We start from the raw sequence: 22,218 nt of genomic DNA, 5'->3' as shown, positions 1-22,218 counted from the left end.
ACGGAGGGCCAGGCAAGACATGGAACACCTAGGCAGGTGCGGGCACAACCCATAGGGAGCAAGGGGTAGGAAGGGGCAGAGACCTCAGGGTGGGCCGCCTACTCCCGGGCAGGGCCGCCTCCCAGGCGGGAACACAGAGGCCCGGGCAAGACGCGTAACACCTGGGCAGGTAGCGGGCACAACCCATCAGAGGTGAGGGGTAGGAAGGGGACAGAGCCCCCCGCCGGGCAACGGCAGTCCGGCCTGCTACCCGACGGAGGCAAGGGATCGGGAGGGAACTTGGTCTGGGGTGACTCCAAGGTTGACTCACAGAACTTGGGGATGAAGCCGTGGGCCCTCCAAGTCAGGACGACCGGAACAAACAGAGCAGATCGGACGAAAAACCTCTGAACATGGCAAACCAGCTCGTACAAGACAACCAGCGAACAGGACAAAACAGGTTCAGAGCAGGACGACCCCCCAACTAGACTCAGTCCCAGATTCCCTTATATCCACCTGCAAGCTGATAGATCTCAGGTGTACCTTCTTAAGCCAAGATGATCCTATTTGGGCTTAAGGGTGAAAGGAGGGACGGCTACAAGACCCGGAGTCCGGAGTCCGCAGACCAGATCAAGACCCGGAATGCGGGCTCCAGACCGGACCATAACACTGAGGCTACAGTTGTTTTGATCGTTTGCTTCTCTTTCACAAAGTATGGCCCCAGAGAAGTAGGAATGAAAAGTGCGAAAGTTATTTTTATTTTAGTAGAAGAACATGAAAGTTGCCTTGGGGTAGTACGATTAAGAGCAGTACCACCTGTAGTAATAATTATTGCTGCAAAATTCGCAGTTATAAGCATATACACCCTATCCTCGTTATATGCGGGGGATACGTTCCTCGCGGTCGACGCATAATGTGAATAATTATTTAAATGGAGAAAATAGGGAAGCGTTCCAGACGGCTTCCTAAATATGTTTTATCTGTAATTTATTCATTTTCAAACCAATACGACACACAAGCAGTACCACAAGGCACATTGGTATTATATTTCATCAATTTAAGGTAATATTCAATGTAAGAAATCATAGAAAGTTAACATACTAGGGTGTACAGTACTCACCAACAGTGGCAGGTGTGTTCGCTCCGGGAGATGAGTGGTTGTTGTGGTGTCGGGCAGCTTTACGTGAATAAGGTGGATGGTTGTGGGTCGTCAGGATCATATCAATCACAGCAAGAGGTGAAGGAAGACTCACAGAACTCTTAGAACTGCCGGCACCGGTTTGAAGAAAGTGGTGAGGGTTGTTTGCTTGGCAGCATTTTGTTTTTCAGCATAAACTTGCTTGTAGGGAAGAAGGGTTGACGGCAGGGAACAACTGAAATGCTGACTCCATTCTAAACTTGGGTCCATGTCCATCGCCATTTGTGCCAAGTGTTTCGACTTCCACCATTCCCTCACCGTTGGTAACCTCCCGGGATTTTCAAAATCATCTGTTGCTTGCAACATCTGAGAGATAGTTCGCCGTAAAATAAATACATCTTGGTCAAGTGGTTGAATCAGAGTTGTTGTGTTAGGCAGCAGGAAACAAACGCACTGTTATATTAGGATGAATGCTGTCCAAATGTTTAGGATGGGCTGGTGAATTGTCAAGGAACAAAAGAACTTTAAAGGCAAGATTCTGTCCCAGGTAGTAGCGTCCCAGAGCTGTGTTACTTTCAGCTGATGCCGCGCTGTTTATAATTTCCAACTTTTGTTCAAGTGTTAAAGTGGTTCTCTGCCACTCGGCTGATGGCCCAGGACTTGACATCAGATGCTTAGGAGGCATAGTTAAATATTTCCAGCAAAAAATCACTGCACCGTAGGTAAAAACAACAAAAGTTTAAGAGCGCAAGATCGCACCTTGCCAAAACCAATGCGAGACTGGCAGGATTGAGACTGTGAGGTGTGCGCACGTGACTTGTATTGGCGGGAGAGCAGTACTCCTCGCATAACTGTGAGTTTTGGACGCATATAAGGAGACATTGGTAGAAATAGATTCCTCGCATAACTTGCATGGTATGAAGACGCATATAACGAGGATAGGGTGTACTTGTATTTGAGATGGGCCGATCATAGCCCTTTTGTTAAGTATCATGTTGACATCCAGTTGTAATCGTTTTGACGTGTGTGTGTAAGTAATTTCAATTCTTCGGATTTTTATATTGGGTGTGTAGAATAACAGCGTACTTTTTGTTTCCCTATCTGACAGAATGAAAATGCTCTAAACTTTCCTGCAAACAGATGCTTTGCGCACCTCGTCAGACCAGTTCCGCGCACATCTGTAGATGTGCTCTTGTTATAGAACCGGTGATCAGTCCTGTACAACTGCTAGGACCAGTTGTTACTGTGCAATGGATAAAGCACAGGTCTGTCTCCTTCTTACACTAGGTTACACTACCGGTGTGATTACTCCAAATATGGTACGAGATGAGTATTGTGTGCAATTTTGTATGCAAGAAAGGACATGTGGGAATTGGAGAGGCTCCAGACTCCAAAGGAAATCAACAGGATTGAAAGGATTAAGGAGTAAGGAGTGTTTGATGACTCTGGGCATGTACTCACTGGAGTTTAGAAGAATGAGCAGGATCTCATTGACACAAATTGAAAGGCCTAGAGAGTGAGGGTGGAAAGGATGTTTCCTACAGTGGGAGAGTCTGGGACTGGAGGGCAGTCTCAGAATACAAAGACGTCCATTTAGGGCCGTCAAGGGTTATAGGAAGAGGGCTGCAGAATGGAGTCAAAAGGAATATTAATGATGGAATGGCGGAGCAGGCGGCGGCCCGAATAGTCTGATTCTGCTTCTAGGTCTACCATTGGGAGGAGCTGCAAAAGCCTCAAGACCTACAATCTCAATTTAAACCTATGCCTCTTGTTTTTAAATACAACTACCATACATTCCCTCTACACCATTTATGACTATTAGAATTTTAGATATAGATTGAGCATTCCTTATTTGAAATGCTTGGTGCTGTTAGTGTTTTGGATTTTTTTCAGATTTTGTAATACTGTATCAATAGAAGATGCCTTATAAGTATACAGCTTCTGTACAACTTATGTGAAGCTCACAAAATGAAGTCCGCGATCAGAGTACAGTCTGACGTGATGGAGCAGCATCCTCAAGACTATTGGAATTGAATGACCATCCCCAACCATGTCTACTGGGTTCCAGCGCTGCGAATGGTTTATTATCTGTCGTCCATTTCAAACAGCCACAGCAACTATGACGGGAAGAGGTGTGGTTTTATATAAAACTTTTAACAATTTTGTTAAAGTAGTGAAATGAATTCAACATGGGAGATGCCAGAGAGTAGTGGTGGGTAACTGTCAGGTTGGAGGCCGGTGACTAGTGGTGTGCCTCAGGGATCTGTACTGGGTCCAATGTTGTTTGTCATTAATGATCTGGATGATGAGGTGGTAAATTGGATTAGTAAGTATGCAGATGATACTAAGGTAGGTGGCATTGTGGATAATGAAGTAGGTTTTCAAAGCTTGCAGAGAGATTTAGGCCGGTTAGAAGAGTGGGCTGAAAGATGGCAGATGGAGTTTAATGCTGATAAGTGTGAGGTGCTACATTTTGGTAGGAATAATCCAAATAGGATGTACATGGTAAATGGTAGGGCATTGAAGAATGCAGTAGAACAGAGTGATCTCGGAATAATGTTGCATAGTTCTCTGAAGGTGGAATCTCGTGGATAGGGTGGTGAAGAAAGCTTTTGGTATGCTGGCCTTTATAAATCAGAGCATTGAGGCCCGAAACGTCGTCACTACCTCCTCCCATAGATGCTGTCTGGCCTGCTGAGTTCTGCCAGCATTTTGTGTTTTCATTGAGTATAGGAGTTTGGATGTAATGTTAAAATTGTACAAGGCATTGGTGAGGCCAAATTTGGAGTATTGTGTACAGTTCTGGTCACTGAATTATAAGAAAGATGTCAACAAAGTAGAGAGAGTACAGAGGAGATTTACTAGAATGTTACCTGGGTTTCAGCACCTAAGTTACAGAGAAAGGTTGAACAAGTTAGGTCTTTATTCTTTGAAGCATAGAAGGTTGAGGGGGGACTTGATAGAGGTATTTAAAGTTATGAGGGGGATAGATAGAGTTGACGTGGATAGGCTTTTTCCATTTAGAGTGGGGGAGATTCAAACAAGAGGACATGAGTTGAGAGTTTGGGGGCAAAAGTTTAGGGGTAACACGAGGGGGAACTTCTTTACTCAGAGAGTGGTAGCTGTGTGGAACGAGCTTCCAGTAGAAGTGGTAGAGGCTGGTTCAATTTTGTCATTTTAAAAAATTGGGTAGGTATATGGACAGGAAAGGAATGGAGGGTTATGGGCTGAGTGCAGGTAGGTGGACTAGGTGAGAGCAACCGTTCGGCACGGACTAGAAGGGCCGAGATGGCCTGTTTCTGTGCTGAAATTGTTATATGGCCCATGAAACAATTACCTTCATTTTTCTGTTTGTGATAGATTTTTGTTTCTTTCACGATTAGTACACCGTTAAGCAGCATATGTTCACTCTGACACAGACGAATTCATTCTTTTTATACACGACAGCGATCTTCATTTTTTGCTGTATGGAGTCTTCTTCTATTTTTCCATTATCTGTTCATTACATATGAGGTCACCTCTCATAAGTGTCTGGTGGGCAGAGACCTGTGCATCGCCGGGGTGCTTTCCAAATGCCTTGAAATTTTTCATTTGTGATGTTATGTCTGTGCTAAAAAGAAATCTAATTTCAGAGGTTTTCGGATTTTGGATGAGGGATGTTTAACCTGTACCTCTATCCGGTCACGCCTCCACTTCCTTCCTGATTTGTAAAGACAAGGGTAACTCAACCCATCTATATTTGGCTCTCCGTTTGTTTTCATTGGCTTTGGTGGCTAAAAAGAGCATGGCCACCGATGAATTGCAATGATCAATTTCCTTCTCCCATCTGTCATATCTCATGAACAATTGTCCTTACTCCTTCTCTCCAGAATGTCCATTAAGGTTTCAACTTGCACGTCTTTTCTCACACTATTTTGAAAAATCAGGCAGCTAATTATTACATTTAAAGTCTCTTCAACTGTTTTCAGTTCTACTGTATTTTCTTGGGCAATTACAAAAGCAAAGAATCATTCTTAGTCAGAGGAACACTGGCATGAATAGGGTTTACATATTAGCTACATAATTCATTAACCCTGATTTAGTTAGCTAAACTTTGCATTGTGCTTTGTGGTAACAACCTTACTATTGTCTTATGGTTTTAAAAGGTGGTCATATAGATGTATTCATAATGTAAACAACAATTTGAAAAGGGGTAGATAAGTAGTAAAAAGATGAAACTGATTAATTGTGGGAGATGTCTACCATTATTTCTTCAACGGTTTGATCGGGGCACAACTGCGTAAGTACATGGACATCAGCCAGTGACAACAGCAAGAAGCATTTGAAAGGAGACAGCCTTATAGAGTGGGCACCAGAGTAGTAGGAGACAGAGTAGGAAGGCTTTGGCTCAATGGGGCTTCAGCATTAACAGGTCAAGGCGAGGTAGGTTGCCTGTGTAGAATACAGACAGGAAATATGTATGAGGCCGGTGTTCTGTGCTCGGTGTCAGATGTGGGAGGTTCAAGAGACTCCCAGCCTCCCAGATGGCCACATCTACACTAGGTGCGTCAAGCTGCAGCTCCTGAGGGAACGTGTTAGGGAACCGGAGATGCAGCTCGATGACCTTCATCTGGTCACTGAGAATGAGGAGGTGATAGATAGGAGGCACCGAGGCTTGGGAAGACAGATAAGTGGGTAACAATCAGTAGAGGGAAGGGCAGGAACCAGAGGCTAGAGAGTACCACTAAGGTTGTATCCCTTAACAATAAGTACTCCTGCTCAAGTACTGTTGGGGGAAACGGCCTAACTGGGGGAAGCAACAGTGGCCGTGCCTCTGGCACAGAGTCTGGCCCTGTGGCTCAGAGGGTAGGGAAAGGAAGAGGATGGCAGCAGTGATAGGGGACTCTATAGTTAGGGGGTCAGACAGGTGATTCTGTGGACACAGGAAAGAAGCACGGATGGCAGCTTACCTCCCAGGCGCCATCGTCCGGGATGTTTCTGATCGTGTCCACAATATCCTGAAGTGGGAAGTGGAACAGCCAGAGGTCGTGGCACACACGAGGAAATCTGCAGATGCTGGAAATTCAAACAACACACACAAAATGCTGGTGGAACACAGCAGGTGAGGCAGCATCTGTAAGGAGAAGCACTGTCGACGTTTCGGGCCGAGACCCTTCGTCAGGTCGTGGCACATATTGGTACCAAAGACATAGGCAGGAAAAGGGAGGAGGTCCTGAAAGCAGACTACAGGGAGTTAGGAAGGAAGTTGAGAAACAGGACCACAAAAGTAGTCATCTTGGGATGACTGCCTGTGCCACATGATAGTGAGCATGTACAGGAAGAGAGTGAGGTGGAGTATGAATGCGTGGCTGAGGGATTGGGACATCTTTTTTGCAGGCAGCAGTGACCTATACAAAAAGGACGGTTTGCACTTGAATCCTGGGGGACCAATATCCTGGCAGGGAAGTTTGCTTAGGCTTTTGGGGAGAGTTTAAACAAGAATTGCTGGGAGGTGGGAACCAAACCGAAGAGATGGAGGAAGAGGCGGTTGGCTTACAAATAGAAAAAGCTTGGAAACAGAGCGAGAGGGTGATAGATAGAGAAGGGACACACTCAGACCGATGGTTTCAGATGTCTATTTTAATGCACAGTATAATGAACAAAGTGGATGAGCTTAGAGTGTGGATTAGTACTTGGAGCTATGATGTTGTGGCCATTACAGAGACTTGGATGGCTCAGGGGCAGGAATGGTTACTTCAAGTCGCAGGCTTTAGATGTTCCAGGAAGGACAGGGAGGGAGGCAAAAGAGTTGGGGGCATGGCCCTGTTGATCAAAGATAGTGTCACGGCTGCAGAAGAGGAGGAAAACACGGAGGGATTGTCTGCAGGGGTGTCAAACTCATTTTAGGTCATGGGCCGGATTGAGCAAAATGCAGCTTCATGCGGGCCGGATCAGTCAGACGTGTGCGAACGCAGCTTTCGTTGCCTCCGTTTTTTCAGCCTGCTCTCATGTGTCTCAGTCTCTGCTATAACTACAAAGTGTTTCACTTTACAAATTCCGTTTCTTATGAAGAAGACTGCCGAGCAAGACTGCCGAATAAACACTAAAAACCCTGAAAACCTGGTACCTGAATAAACTCAGCATTAGCCATATCATACGCCATAGGCGCTTCGATTACTGGGGCCAGCTTTAATAGTAATTAGATATTATCTCACGGGCCAAAGATAATTCCACCGCGGGCCGGATTTGGCCCATGGGCCTTGAGTTTGACATATATGGTCTACAGGGTCTCTGTGGGTGGAAGGTAGGAACAGAAAGGGGTCAATAACACTACTGGGTGTTTTTTTTATATAGACCACCCAATAGTAACAGGGCCTTCGAGGAGCAGGTAGGAGGACAGATTCTGGAAAGGTGTAATAATAACAAGGTTGTTGTGTGGAAGATTTTAATTTCCCAGATGTCGATTGGCATCTCCCTAGAGCGAGGGGTTTAGATGGGGTGGAGTTTGTTAGGTGTGTTCAGGAAGGTTTCTTGACACAGTATATAGATAAGCCTACAAGAGAGGCTGTACTTGATCTGGTATTGGGAAATGAACCTGGTCAGGTGTCAGATCTCTTAGTAGGAGAGCATTTTGGAGATAGAATTATGATCACTATCTCTTTTATCATAGCATTGGAGAGGGATAGGAACCGACAAGTTAAGGAAACGTTTAATTGGAGTAAGGGGAATTATGAGGCTCAGGCAGGAACTTAGATGCATCAATTGGGAACAGATGTTCTCAGGGAAATGTACGGAAGAAATGTGGCAAATGTTCAGGGAATATTTGTGTGGAGTTCTGCATAGGTACATTCCAATGAGATAGGGAAAAGATGTTAGGGTACAGGAACTGTGGTGTACAAAGGCTGTTGTTAATCAGGAAGAGCTTATGAAAGATTCAAAAGGCTAGGTAATGATTGAGATCCAGAAGATTATAAGGCTAGCAGGAAGAAGCTTAAGAATGAAATCAGGAGAGCCAGAAGGGGCTACAAGAAAGCCTTGGCGGACAAGATTAAGGAAAACCCCAAGGCATTCTAAAAATATGTGAAGAGCAAGAGGATGAGACGTGAGAGAATAGGACCAATCAAGTGAGACAGTGGAAAAGTGTGTATGGTATCAGAGGAGATAACAGAGGTACTTAATGAATACTTTGCTTCAGTATTCACTACGAAAAAGATCTTGGAGATTGTAGGGATGTCTTGCAATAGACTGCAAAGCTTGAGCATGTAGATATTAAGAAAGAGGACGTGCTGGAGCATTTGTAAAGCATCAAGTTGGATATGTCGCCAGGACCAGATGAGATGTACCACAGGCTACTGTGGGAGGTGAGGGAGGAGATTGCTGAGCCTCTGGCGATGATCTTTGCATCATCAATGGGGATGGGAGAGGTTCCAGAGGATTGGAAGGTTGCAAATGTTGTTCCCTTATTCAAGAAAGGGAGTTAGAGATAGCCCAGGAAATTATAGACCAGTGAGTCTTACTTCAGAGGTTGGTAAGTCATTGGAGAAGATCCTGAGAGGCAGGATTTATGAACATTTAGAGAGGCATAATATGATAAGGAATAGTCAGTGTGGCTTACAAGCCTGACTGAATTTTTTGAGGATGTGACTAAACACATTTATAAAGGTAGAGCAGTAGATGTAGTGTATATGGATTTCCACAAGGCATTTGATAAGGTACCCCATACAAGGTTTATTGAGAAGGTAAGGAGGCATGGGATCCAAAGGGGCATTGCTTTCTGGATCCAGAACTGGCTTGCACACAGAAGGCAAAGAGTGGTTGTAGACTGGTCATATTCTGCAGGAGACCAGTGACCAGTGGTGTGCCTCAGGGATTTGTTCTGGTACCCCTACTCTTCATGATTTTTATAAATGACCTGGATGAGGAAGTGAAGGGATGGGTTAGTAAATTTGCTGGTGACACAAAGGTTGGATAGTGTGGAGGGCTGTTGGAGGTTACAGCGGGACATTGATAGGATGCAAAGCTGGGCTGAGAAGTGGCAAATGGAGTTCAACCCAGATAAGTGTGAGGTGGTTAATTTTGGTAGGTCAAATATGATGGCAGAATATAGTATTAATGGTAAGACTCTTGGCAGCGTGGAGGATCAGAGGGATCTTGGGGTCCGAGTCCATAGGACGCTAAAAGCTGTTAAGCAGATTGACTCTGTGGTTAAGAAAGCATAAGGTGCATTGGCCTTCATCAATCATGGGATTGAGTTTAGGAGCCAAGAGGTAATGTTGCAGCTATATAGAACCCTGGGCAGACCCTACTTGGAGTTCTGTGCTCAGTTCTGGTCACCTTAGAACCACAGAACATATAATCATAGAACAGTACAGCACAGAAACAGGCCTTTTGGCCCTTCTTGGCTGTGCCGAACCATTTCTCTGCCTAGTCCCACTGACCAGCACCTGGCCCATATCCCTCCATACACCTCTCATCCATGTACCTGTCCAAGTTTTTCTTAAATGTTAAAAGTGAGCCTGCATTTACAACTTCATCTGGCAGATCATTCCACACTCCCACCACTCTCTGTGTGAAGAAGCTCCCCCTTTAAATTTTTCCCCCTTCACCTTAACCTATGTCCTCTGGTTTTTTTCTCCCCTAGCCTCGGTGGAAAAAGCTTGCTTGCATTCACTCTACCTATACCCATCATAATTTTATATACCTCTATCAAGTCTCCCCTCATTCTTCTACGCTCCAGGGAATAAAGTCCTAACCTATTCAACCTTTCTCGGTAACTCAGTTTCTGAAGTCCCGACAACATTCTTGTAAACCTTCTCTGCACTCTTTCAACCTTATTGATATCCTTCTTGTAATTCGGTGACCAAAACTGCACAAAATACTCCAAATTTGGCCTCACCAATGCCTTACACGACCTCACCATAACATTCCAATTCTTATACTCAATACTTTGATTTATAAAGACCAATGTACCAAAAGCTCTCTTTATGACCCTATCTACCTGTGACGCCGCTTTTAGGGAATTTGGTTTTTCCTTCCAAAGTGCAATACCTCACATTTGTCTGTATTAAACTCCATCTGCCATTTTTCAGCCCATTTTTCCAGCTGGTCCAGATCCCCCTGCAAGCTTTGAAAACCTTCCTCAGTGTCCACTACACCTCCAATCTTTGTATCATTAGCAAATTTGCTGATCCAATTTAACACATTATCATCCAGATCATTGATATAGATGACCTGTAAGATCACCTTACTACAGGAAGGATGTGGAAACCACAGAAAGGGTGCAGAGGAGATTTACAAGGATATTGACTGGATTGGGGAGCATGCCTTATGAGAATAGGTTGAGTGAAATCGACCTTTTTTCCTTGCAGCGATGGAGGATGAGAGGTGACCTGATAGAGGTGTAGAAGATGATGATTGATCGTGCAGATAGTCAGAGACTTTTCCCCAGGGCTGAAATGGCTGGCACCGGAGGGCACAGGTTTAAGGTGCTTGGAAGTAGGTACAGAGGAGATGTCAGGGTTAAGATTTTTTTTTAAATACAGTGAGTGGTTGGTGCGTGGAATGGGCTGCCAACAACGGTGGTGGAGGCTGATACAATAGGGTCTTTTAAGAGACTCTTGGATGGATACATGGAGCTTAGAAAAATAGAGGGCTATGGGTAAGCCTAGGTAGTTTTAATGTAAGGACATGTTCGGCACAGCCTTGTGAGCTGAAGGGCCTGTATTGTACTGTTGGTTTTCTATGTTTCTATTATTGTTGCTTCTGTCATATACAGCTTTTAGCAACAATAATTCATTACTCTTGCAAAAGTGCAATCATAATTCACTTGATCTAAAATTAATCAGAATACATTTAAACTTTCACCGGCAATACAATGTACGAGTCCAGCTATTTAAAAGTAATCTCTCATAACTTTGAATGGGATCTGAGAAGCCAGTACATAAAGTTTATAGGAGAAAGAAAATATTGTAGATATTTAAAACTTAATTAGGCATGGTTCTTTAGAGCAAAGTGCCTTCCTTGTATTAGGTTTCAATAGGTACATTTAAGGTAAGAGAAATGTATGCAATATACATCCTGAAATTCTTTTTCATCGCAAACACCCACAAAAACAGAGTGCCCCAAAGAATGAATGACAGTTAAATATTACAATCCCAAAGCCTTTCCTCAGCTCTCCCTCCTACACATAGCAAGCAGCAAAGTGACACCTCCCCACAGCAAAAAAAATCAGCGCCCTTCACCAAGCACTCAAGCGTGCAGCAAAGCATCAATTCAATAAAGACAGACTTGCAGTCTCCTAAAGACTACTCGTTCACCCAGTATTTCCACATACCACAGGCTCTCTCTCTCCCTAATAAGGGAAATAGAAGTGTCCCCATTTCACCGTGAGAGGGGAGACATAACAAACAATTCGCATCCTTGGCATATCAAATAGAGCTAGTTACGAGACCCCCATGAGTAGATCCCATTCCCGCAAAGAACCGAAGAATTACAAGAATTTATTACTCTATTACAAAAATGCAATGGCCACTCACTTGAATAAACCTTCCATACTTTTGTAGTAATTTGTGTTTAGAAACTTCAAAATTAGAGTCAATATCTTCCTTTGAACAAGGAAAAGATGGGTTGTAAAAAATGTAAGTTTTGTCCGAGGTGTTTGAAAATTTGAAATATTTCAAATGTCATTTGAAACAGGGATGGTGCCGGAGGATTGGCGTATTGCTCATGTTGTTCCATTGTTTAAAAAGGGTTCTAAGAGGAAACCTAGCAATTATAGGCCTGTAAGTTTGACGTCAGTGGTGGGTAAATTAATGGAAAGTATTCGTAGAGATGGCATACATAATTATCTGGATAGACAGGGTCTGATTAGGAACAGTCAACATGGATTTGTGCGTGGAATGTTTGACAAATCTTATTGAATTTTTTGAAGAGGTAACTAAGAAAGTTGACGAGGGTAAAGCAGTGTACGTTGTCGATACGGACTTCAGTAAGGCCTTTGACAAGGTTCCGCATGGAAGGTTAGTTAGGAAGGTTCAATTGTTAGGTATTAATATTGAAATAGTAAAATGGATTCAACAGTGGCTGGATGGGAGATGCCAGAGAGTAGTGGTGGATAACTGTTTGTCAGATTGGAGGCCGGTGACTAGTGGTGTGCCTCAGGGATCTGTACTGGGTCCAATATTGTTTGTCATATACATTAATGATCTGGATGATGGGGTGGTAAATTGGATTAGTAAGTATGCAGATGATACTAAGATAGGTGGTGTTGTGGATAATGAAGTAGGTTTTCAAAGCTTGCAGAGATTTAGGCCAGTTAGAAGAGTGGGCTGAAAGATGGCAGATGGAGTTTAATGCTGATAAGTGTGAGGTGCTACATTTTGGTAGGACTAATCAAAATAGGATGTACATGGTAATTGGTAGCGCATTGAAGAATGCAGTAGAACAGAGTGATCTAGGAATAATGGTGCATAGTTCCCTGAAGGTGGAATCTCGTGGATAGGGTGGTGAAGAAAGCTTTTGGTATGCTGGCCTTTATAAATCAGAGCATTGAGTATAGGAGTTGGGATGTAATGTTAAAATTGTACGAGGCATTGGTGAGACCAAATTTGGAGTATTGTGTACAGTTCTGGCCAGTGAATTATAGGAAAAATGTCAACAAAATAGAGAGAGTACAGAGAAGATTTACTAGAACATTACCTGGGTTTCAGTACCTAAGTTACAGGGAAAGACTGAACAAGTTAGGTCTTTATTCTTTGGAGCGTAGAAGGTTGAGGGGGGACTTGATAAAGGTATTAAAAATTGTGAGGGGGATAGATAGAGTTGACGTGGATAGGCTTTTTCCATTTAGAGTGGGGGAGTTTCAAACAAGAGGGACATGAGTTGAGAGTTTGGGGTCAAAAGTTTAGGGGTAACACGAGGGGGAACTTCTTTACTCAGAGAGTGGTAGCTGTGTGGAACGAGCTTCCAATAGAAGTGGTAGAGGCAGGTTCAATATTGTCACTTAAAGTAAAATTGGATAGGTATATGGACAGGAAAGGAATGGAGGGTTATGCGCTGAGTGCAGGTTGGTGGGACTAGGTGAGAGTAAGCGTTCGGCACGGACTAATTATTATATGGTTATAAGACCATGATGGAATGTCGGGTTCATGGAAGTAATTTCATAGAAATTCAAGAAGACAACTCTTGGGAGGGAAAAGTAACTTGAAACTGAAGGAAGAGTGCAGGCTTAAGCAGTGGAGGAGGCTGAAAATATATGGATATCAGAAAGGAATAGACTTCGAGTCAGGTTAATTATCACTGACATGTCATTAAATTTGTTGTTTTGCTGCTGCAAAGTACAAGACAAAAATAAGTTACAAAACAAATAAATAGTGCAAAAGGCTTATAATGAGTCTGTGTTCATGAAATCTGATGGCAGAGGGAAGAAATGTTCTTAAAGTATTGAGAGTAAGTGTTCAGGCTCCTGATGTAGTACCATGTGGAGGGCACGTCCTGGATGATGAAGGTCCTTAGTGATGGATGCTGCCAGCTGAAGTCACCACATCTTGAAGATGCGGCAGGGAGGGTACAGTGCACGAAGAAATTGGCTACGTCTGCCTCTGCAGCCTCATGTGATTATTAGTAGGTAGTGATGCAACCAGACAAGAACACTACATCTATATAAATATTGCAGTAATCTTTGGTGACATATAAAATCTCCTCATTCCTAATTAAGCAGAGCCACTGGCATGCCACCTTTGTGATTGCATCAATACACATTAGATCCAGGACAGATCCTCTAAGATATTGATGCTCAGGAATTTGAAGCATCTCACTCTTTCTATCACTGACCTCTCAATGAGGTCACTAAATTTCTTGGTGTTCACCTGGTGGAGAATCTCACCTGGTCGCCCAACACCAGCTCCATAGCCAAGAAAGCCCAGTAGGGTCTCTACTTTCTGAGAAGGCTGAGAAAAGTTCATCTCCCATCCCCCCCCCACCCCCCCCCCCCCCCCCATCCTCACCACATACTACAGAGGATGTATCAAGAGCATCCTGAGCAGCTGCATCACTGCCTGGTTCGGGAACTGCACCGCCTCGGATCGCAAGACTCTGCAGAGGATAGTGAGGTCAGCTGAGAAGATCATCAGGGTCTCTCTTCTTGCTATTACAGACATTCACATCACACACTGCACCCGCAAAGCTAATAGTACTGTGAAGGACCCCACACACCCCTCACACAAACTCTTCTCCCTCCTGCCATCTGGCAAAAAGGTACCAAAACATTCAGGCCCTCACAACCAGATTGTGCAACAGTTTCTTCCCCTAAGCCATCAGACTCCTCAATATTCAAGAGTCTAGACTGACATCTACATCATTTATTATTATACCGTATTGTAATTTGTCCTCTACTGTGCCTATTGTCTTATTAATTATTGTACTGCCCTGCACTGTTTTGTGCTCTTCATGTAGTCCTGTGCAGGTCTGTAGTCTAGTGCAGTTTTTATGTAGTCTGGTGTAGCCTTGTGCTGTCTCACATAGTCTAATGTAGTTTTGTGTTTCATGTAGCACCAGGGTCCTGGAAGAACGTTGTTTCGTTTTTACTGTGTACTGTACCAGCAGTTTATGGTCGAAATGACAATAAACCACTTGAGGACTGCTGTGTGTTCTCCTGACCTCTCCTTCCTGAAGTACATAATCAATTCCTTGGTCTTGTTGACATTGAGTGCAAGGTTATTGATGCAACATTATTCAACCAGCAGATCTATCTTAATCTTGTAAGCCTCATCACCAACTGTTTCCATTTATGATGGAGAATGGCAATACTGGGTAAATTAAAACAAGAACTCCTGTCGTGATCCAAACTGATAGGGTGTAAAATGGAGCAAAAGAGAAAAAACAAAGTAGGTAGGTAGTTAACATGGGGGAAAAATATCTAATTATCGAAAACTTAGAGCAAGTATAAAATGGAATGAGAGATCAAAAAAACATTGCTTTTAAACATCTGTAAACACGGATTACAAAAGTAGCCAATCAAATACCAGAAAGGAAATCTACTCCTGGAGGCTGTACACACAGGTGAGGTACTAAGTAGTTTATGTTGTAGGGAAACCTCAATAAATCTCAACTGTACCCTCGAGCACTGTTGCAAAAATGCCAATAAATCAATCCCCACAAGTAGGGAAGGGCAGATGTGTGGAAATTACTAATTTTACCTGTCCTCATCCACCAAGTCTTATTCTTGGGCCTAAAGATAGCACATTTATTGAAGATGTTCCTGAGTCTAGAAACAAAAGCATATACTGTATGAAGAAAAAGATTCCTTTCCAATATTTTTATTAAGGTTCATATACAAAAATACAGAATTAATAAGGATACTTATTATAAATCAAAATAAGATAGCACAAAATGCATTATATATAAATCACACTGATACAATCACAGTATCCCATATTCATGATCAATCAAATAAGTTGAATGATGCAATACAATAGTACCGTTAATTATATTATATTTTTTTAAAATCAACACCCCCTACCAAGACAAAGGTGGTTGGTAAAAAAAAACAAGAGAAAAAAAAGTACTTTACCATATAATGTTTTATAATAATAGCCCATATCTATATTTTAATAACAATTCAAAGATTTTTAAAATAGTTCAGAAAGGGTCCCCATAACGTTTGAAAATCTTAGTTAGAGTCAGAAATCGAACAACGAATCTTTCCTAGATTTAAACATGACATAACATCACATAACCATTGAGCATGTGTTGGGGGGGGGGGGGCAACCTCCTTCCATTTAAGCAAGACCACCCTCCTGGCCATAAGAGAGATAAAAGCCAGTACCCACGAATGAGAAGGCTCCAAAATTATAATTCTTTCCTCAACAATACCAAATAAGGCAGTCAAAGGATTGGGCTTAAAACTAACTTTAAAAAGTACAGAAAAAGTTTGGAATACATCTTTCCAATGTAACTAGAGAGCTTGTCTTTAGACATATGAGCCCAATGTACTACTTTAGATTGTAGAAAGGAATGATGAGCACATAATGAAGAAAAATTAACCATTTTGAAAATAACCTTCCAGGTCTCATCAGGTAATGAAGTCTGTAAATCCTTTTCCCCATCTTTTTAAATTTTATCTAAAGGAGCCATTCTCAATCCTGACAACAGACCATAAATATAAGATATTGAGCCATTTTCAAAAGGTTTCAAATTTTAAAATTACATTTATTATGTTCTTATCCTGGCTAGTAGGAAATATATGTAGCTTAGAACTTAAAAAATCTCTAATCTGTAGATATCAAAAAAAGTGGGTATATTTCACTGAAAGCTGCTCAAAAGAAAAAAGATGCACTCCAACAAACAGATCCTGAAATTGTTTAATGCCTAATCTATCCCATTCTCTAAAAAACATATCGGTCGTAGATGGTTTAAAAAAAAATTAGAAAAGGTAGGACTGGAAAGAGAAAATCTCAATAGACTGAAATGTTTTCTAAATTGTAGCCAGATCCTTAAAGTGTGTTTAACCACCAGTCTGTCAGTTAATTTATATAAGGATAAAGGAAGAGAAATAATAGAAAATTTTGTAACAGAATTGGCTTCCAGAAAAACCCATATTGGACAATCCTCACGATTAATATAATATAACCAGAACGTAAGATTCCGTATGTTATTTGCGCAATAATATAACCTAAAATTGGGTAAAGCAAGGCCACCATTCTTTTTGCTTTTTTGAAGGTGGGCTTTATTTAATCGGGGTGTTCTGTTCTTCCATATATAGGAAGGAAGAATCAAATCTAGAGAATAAAAAAACGTAGGAATAAGAACAGATATGGCTTGAAAGAGGTATATAAATTTAGGTAAAATATTTATTTTAATAGAATTAATTCAAGCAATCAATGATAAAGAGAGAGGTGACCAATTAGAAAGTGTCTTTTGCACATAATTCATTACGGTTAGAAAATTTTCTTTGAATACAGTTTGTAATTCTCAGTGATTGTTATGCCCAAATATGTAAATTGTTTTCTTACAATTTTAAAAGGAAGGTTAATATTGATTAGTATCAAATTGTTTAAAGGAAACAATTCACTTTTATGTAAGTTCAATTTATATCCTGAAAACTGACTAAAATTAGTCAGTAAACAAAACATTGAGGTTAAAGAAGTTGTAACATTAGATATAAAAAGCAATAGGTCATCAGCATAAAGCAAGACTTTATGAGACTTCAGGAATTAAGATACCGGTGATATCTTTAGACTCTCGAAAGGCAATTGCTAAAGGTTCTAATACCAAATCAAAAAGCAAAGGACTCAACGGACATCCTTGTCTGGTTCCATGTTGGAGTTTAATTGGGTTTAGAAATCTAAAAATGATTAAGGACCCGAGCGGAGGGAGATAAATAAAGTAATTTAATACAATGAATAAAATTGGGCCCAAAATTAAATTTTTCTAAGATTTTAAAATAGGTCATTCCATTCAACTTGATCAAAAGCCTTCTCTGCATCCAGAGAAATCACACATTCCGATATTTCCTTGGATGGAGAATGCATAACCTTTAACAGTCGCCATATATTAAAATGAGAATACTGATTTTTAATAAAGCCTGTCTGATCATCAGATATTATAGAAGGTATAATATTTGAGTCTATGGGCCAAAACTTTAGATAGGATCTTAGCATCAACATTGAGTAAAGAGATTGGTCTATCTGAAGAGCATTCAATGGGATTTTTATTCGTTATAAAAATAAGCGAAATGGAAGCTTCATAAAAAGACTGTGGCAACCTACTGACTGTGAAGGACTCAGTAAGCGTAGAACATAAATAAGGTATAAACAATGAAGAAAAAGCCTTATAAAATTCTCCATAGAATCCATCGTGTCCTGGAGATTTCCCAGAATGCAATGAACATATAGCCTCAATGATTTCCTCCTGAGAAATTGGTTGATCCAACTGCTTTCGATTAACAACCGAAAGTCCAGAAATATTTAATTGGTCTAAAAAATTGTTCATTGCAGTACTATCTTTAACAGAATCAGAACTATACAATTTAGAATAAAATTCTCTAAAAGTGTCATTTATTCCAAAATGGTCAGTTGTCATATCACCATTGGTTTTGCAAATCTCTTTAATTTGCTGTTTAGCTGTAAAGGTCTTCAATTGATTAGCCAATAGTTTACCGTTTTTTTTTCTCCACGTATATAGAATTGGCTTTTATCTTTTAAAAGTTGGCTTTCAATTGGATACATTATAAGAAGATCATATTTTGTTTTAATTTCAATACGTCTTTTGTATAGTTCAGGGTCTGGTACCAAAGCATATTTCTGGTCTAATTGTTTAATTGATTAACTAAGTCAGTTCTCTTCCAACACATTTTCTTCCAAAAAAAAAAAATTTGATTCTGCAGAAACTTTAGGAAGTCCTTATCAGATAATAGAGTTGAATTAAAATGCCAGGATCTGAGACTCTGCCTACTGTCTAATGGAGTGACACACAGTTTGTGTGGCTGCAATTAATTCTTCCTTTTCCCCAGTTTAAACTTTGAATTTTTAACTTTTATTTGTCAGATCTTAGAGGGGAATAGCTGTTATTATGTCACAATATTCAAGAAGTGGAAAGCAGCTTCCTGAACCCAGCAATGGAAAGGGGAAAAAATCAGAGAATATGACAGCCCAGGCTGAGAATTTAGTTGATGGTTCTCGACAGGAAAATAGACAACACAGTAAAACTTGAAGCTGAACAGGCCCTGAGAGATTGCTTCGGTACTACGAACTGGGATGTACTGCAAGGGGGGCTCTGTGGGGGCGTTGAAGAGGTCACTGAATGCACAACGGACTATATTAATTTTTGTGTGGATGCGGTTGTTCCTGTTAGAACTGTTCGCTGCTATCCCAATAATAAGCCCTGGATCACTAGTCACATCAAAGGCCTCCTAAACCAGAAGAAGAGGGCCTTTAAAGATGGTGATCGGTTGGAGCTTAAAAGAGTTCAGAAGGAACTCAGAGTACAGATAAGGGGGGCAAAGGAGCAGTATAGGAGAAAGTTAGAACAAAAGCTGCAGGAAAAAAGCATGAAGGAGGTGTGGGATGGGATGAAGATCATCACCGGATGTGGTGCAAAGCGGGGGGCAAACATAAGTGGAGATGTGGAGAAAGCGAACCAGCTGAACAACTTCTTCAATAGGTTCGACAGCACAATCTCACCCTCACTGCAGAACTCCACACCAGGCTTACTTCCCTCACAGGAAAATAGCCACTCACAGGAGACCTGGCCCACGTCCAGGTTTACGGCTGCACAGGTGGAAGGTCAACTGAGGAAGATCTGTACCAGCAAGGCGGCTGGACCGGACGGAGTTTCCCCACGATTACTAAGGGCCTGTGCGACTGAACTGGGAGAACCACTACAGCGCATCTTCAACATGAGTCTAGATCAGAGAAGAGTACCCAGACAGTGGAAAACATCTTGTATTGTCCCGGTACCGAAGAAACCACAGCCAAAGGAGTTGAATGACTTCAGACCTGTTGCCTTGACGTCGCACGTGATGAAGACCATGGAGCGGCTGATAATACAGAATCTGAGGCCACAAACCAGGCACGCCCGGGATCCGCTTCAGTTTGCGTATAAGGAGAAGGTGGGAGTGGAGGATGCTATCACGTATTTGCTGCACAAATCACTCTCTCACCTAGATGGGGTCAGTTGTGCTGTGAGGATTACATTCCTTGACTTCTCTAGTGCCTTTAACACCATCCAGCCCAAGATATTAAAGCACAAACTAACGGAGATGGGAGTAGACTCTTACATGGTGGATTGGATAGTGGACTACTTGACAGATAGACCTCAGTATGTGCGGTTGGGAGACTGTAGGTCTGACACAGTGGTCAGCAGCACAGGAGCGCCACAGGGAACCGTACTCTCTCCGGTCCTGTTCACCCTATACACATCTGACTTCCAATATAACTCGGAGTCCTGCCATGTGCAGAAGTTCGCTGATGACACGGCCATAGTGGGGTGTGTCAGGAATGGACAGGAGGAGGAGTATAGGAAACTGATACAGGACTTTGTGATATGGTGCAACTCAAACTACCTGCGTCTCAATGTCACCAAGACCAAGGAGATGGTGGTGGACTTTAGGAGATCTAGGACTCACATGGAGCCAGTGATCATTAATGGAGAGTGTGTGGAGCAGGTTAAGACCTACAAGTATCTGGGAGTACAGTTGGACGAGAAGCTAGACTGGACTGCCAACACAGATGCCTTGTGCAGGAAGGCACAGAGTCGACTGTACTTCCTTAGAAGGTTGGCGTCATTCAATGTCTGCAGTGAGATGCTGAAGATGTTCTATAGGTCAGTTGTCGAGAGCGCCCTCTTCTTTGTGGTGGCGTGTTGGGGAGGAAGCATTAAGAAGAAGGACGCCTCACGTCTTAATAAGCTGATAAGGAAGGCGGGCTCTGTCGTGGGCAAAGTACTGGAGAGTTTAACATCGGTAGCTGAGCGAAGGGCGCTGAGTAGGCTACGGTCAATTATGGAAAACCCTGAACATCCTCTACATAGCACCATCCAGAGACAGAGAAGCAGTTTCAGCGACAGGTTACTGTCGATGCAATGCTCCTCAGACAGGATGAAGAGGTCAATACTCCCCAATGCCATTAGGCTTTACAATTCAACTGCCAGGACTTAAGAACTTTTTAAAGCTATTATTAATGCTTTTTGAGCTAGTGATTTAGATGCATATCATATTATTACTGAGTTAAGTATTGTATTGTATGTAATGAGTTTTTGCTACAACAAGTGTATGGGACATTGGAAAAAAATGCTGAATTTCCCCATGGGGATGAATAAAGTATCTATCTATCTATCTATCTATCTACCTCTTCTGAGATGAAGATGTTACGAGAGAATTTTCAATTTGTGCAGGAAAATATTATTTCCCGGAATTCTGAACTTAAAGAGACGAAGTGTCAAATAGTGGATATTTCAGCCCGCTTGGAAAAGTCTCAAAATAAGATTATAGATTTGGAAGCAAGATCTCGTCGGAATGATATTCGAATTGTTGGACTGAAGGAAGGATCTGAGAGTGGGAATTTAATGGACGATTTTGCTAACTTGTTTCAATCTCTGTTTCCGGATATTTTACCTCAACCTCAAGAGCACATAGAATTTTCACTTCGAAATCTCGGGATCTGAATAAACCAAGGTCAGTTTTGGTCTGCTTCCTTTGTTTCAAAGTCAAAGACCAAATCATAAAATATGCAAAGAAACACCAAGTTTTTTAATTTAAGGGTTCCGAGATTTGGTTTTATGAAGATTATCCACGGGAAGTTATGGACCTGTAGTCTAAATCTGTTCCAACCATGAAGATAGCCTATGATAAGGGATTGTTCCCATCACTTCAATAGCCAGCCCGATTAAAATTATTTTCCAAAGATTCGACTCCACGTGTTTTTCTGGACTCCAAAGAGGCATTGGACTATGTTAACACGAGGAAATCTGCAGATGCTGTAAATTCAAACAACACACACAAAATGCTGGTGGAACACAGCAGGCCAGGCAGCATCCATAAGGAGAAGCACTGTCAACGTTTTGGGCCGAGACCCTTTGTCAGGGCTAACTAACTTCGTCTCGGCCCAAAACGTCGACAGTGATGCATATAGATGCTGCCTGGCCTGCTGTGTTCCACCAGCATTTTGTGTGTGTTGTTGGACTATGTTAACTCTATTTCGGTTGTAGCCGAGGTTTGAATGGTTTTAGGTCTGCTGAATAATTGTTATTTCGGAAAGAAGATAAGTTTTGAAGATTGCTGATTTGCTTAAGATGTCCTTTGATTGATCGACCATTTAAAGATGAGAACTTTTTGATGTGAATGATGAATGACTTTTCCGAAATCTGTTTGGTCAACTGAGCGAATTAACACAACGGACAAATTGTTTGATTACTTGTTTTTATCCTTTTTTCATTAACTGATAGTTTTCATAGTTCATAAGGACATTGTCTTTTATATATATAGCTGGGAGTGCTTAGTAGATAAATACTTAGATTTGTTTTCTAAAAAGAGTTTTTCATGGGGCGTGTAAGTTAAATGGAAAATGGTGCTGATTATTCTTCATTAGAAATTACATTGGCATTTTTCTCTTTGTTTAATTTTATTG

The 22,218-nt window shown here is 41.7% G+C and overlaps 1 protein-coding gene across 6 annotated transcripts in view; it reads right to left on the bottom strand.

The window, feature by feature from the left end:
* Positions 1–22,218, bottom strand: part of nisch (nischarin) — a 132,370-nt gene that overhangs the window by 5,720 nt on the left and 104,432 nt on the right. The window contains exons 21-23 of one of the 6 annotated variants that reach the window (XR_012102187.1): positions 6,067–6,172; positions 4,455–4,727; positions 1,100–1,828 (exon numbers count right to left, since the gene is read on the bottom strand). The gene's annotated coding sequence lies outside the window, so the exon portion shown is untranslated. Of the gene's footprint in view, positions 1–1,099; positions 4,728–6,066; positions 6,173–22,218 lie in introns of all 6 variants that reach the window. The other 5 variants (XR_012102186.1, XR_012102188.1, XR_012102189.1 and 2 more) reach the window with 5 other exon arrangements.

The sequence above is a fragment of the Hemitrygon akajei genome, chromosome 19, assembly GCF_048418815.1.
Source record: "Hemitrygon akajei chromosome 19, sHemAka1.3, whole genome shotgun sequence".
Lineage (NCBI taxonomy): Eukaryota > Metazoa > Chordata > Chondrichthyes > Myliobatiformes > Dasyatidae > Hemitrygon > Hemitrygon akajei.
The sequence above is the reverse complement of the archived record's forward strand: the minus strand, read 5'-3'. Positions and strand labels throughout refer to the sequence as shown.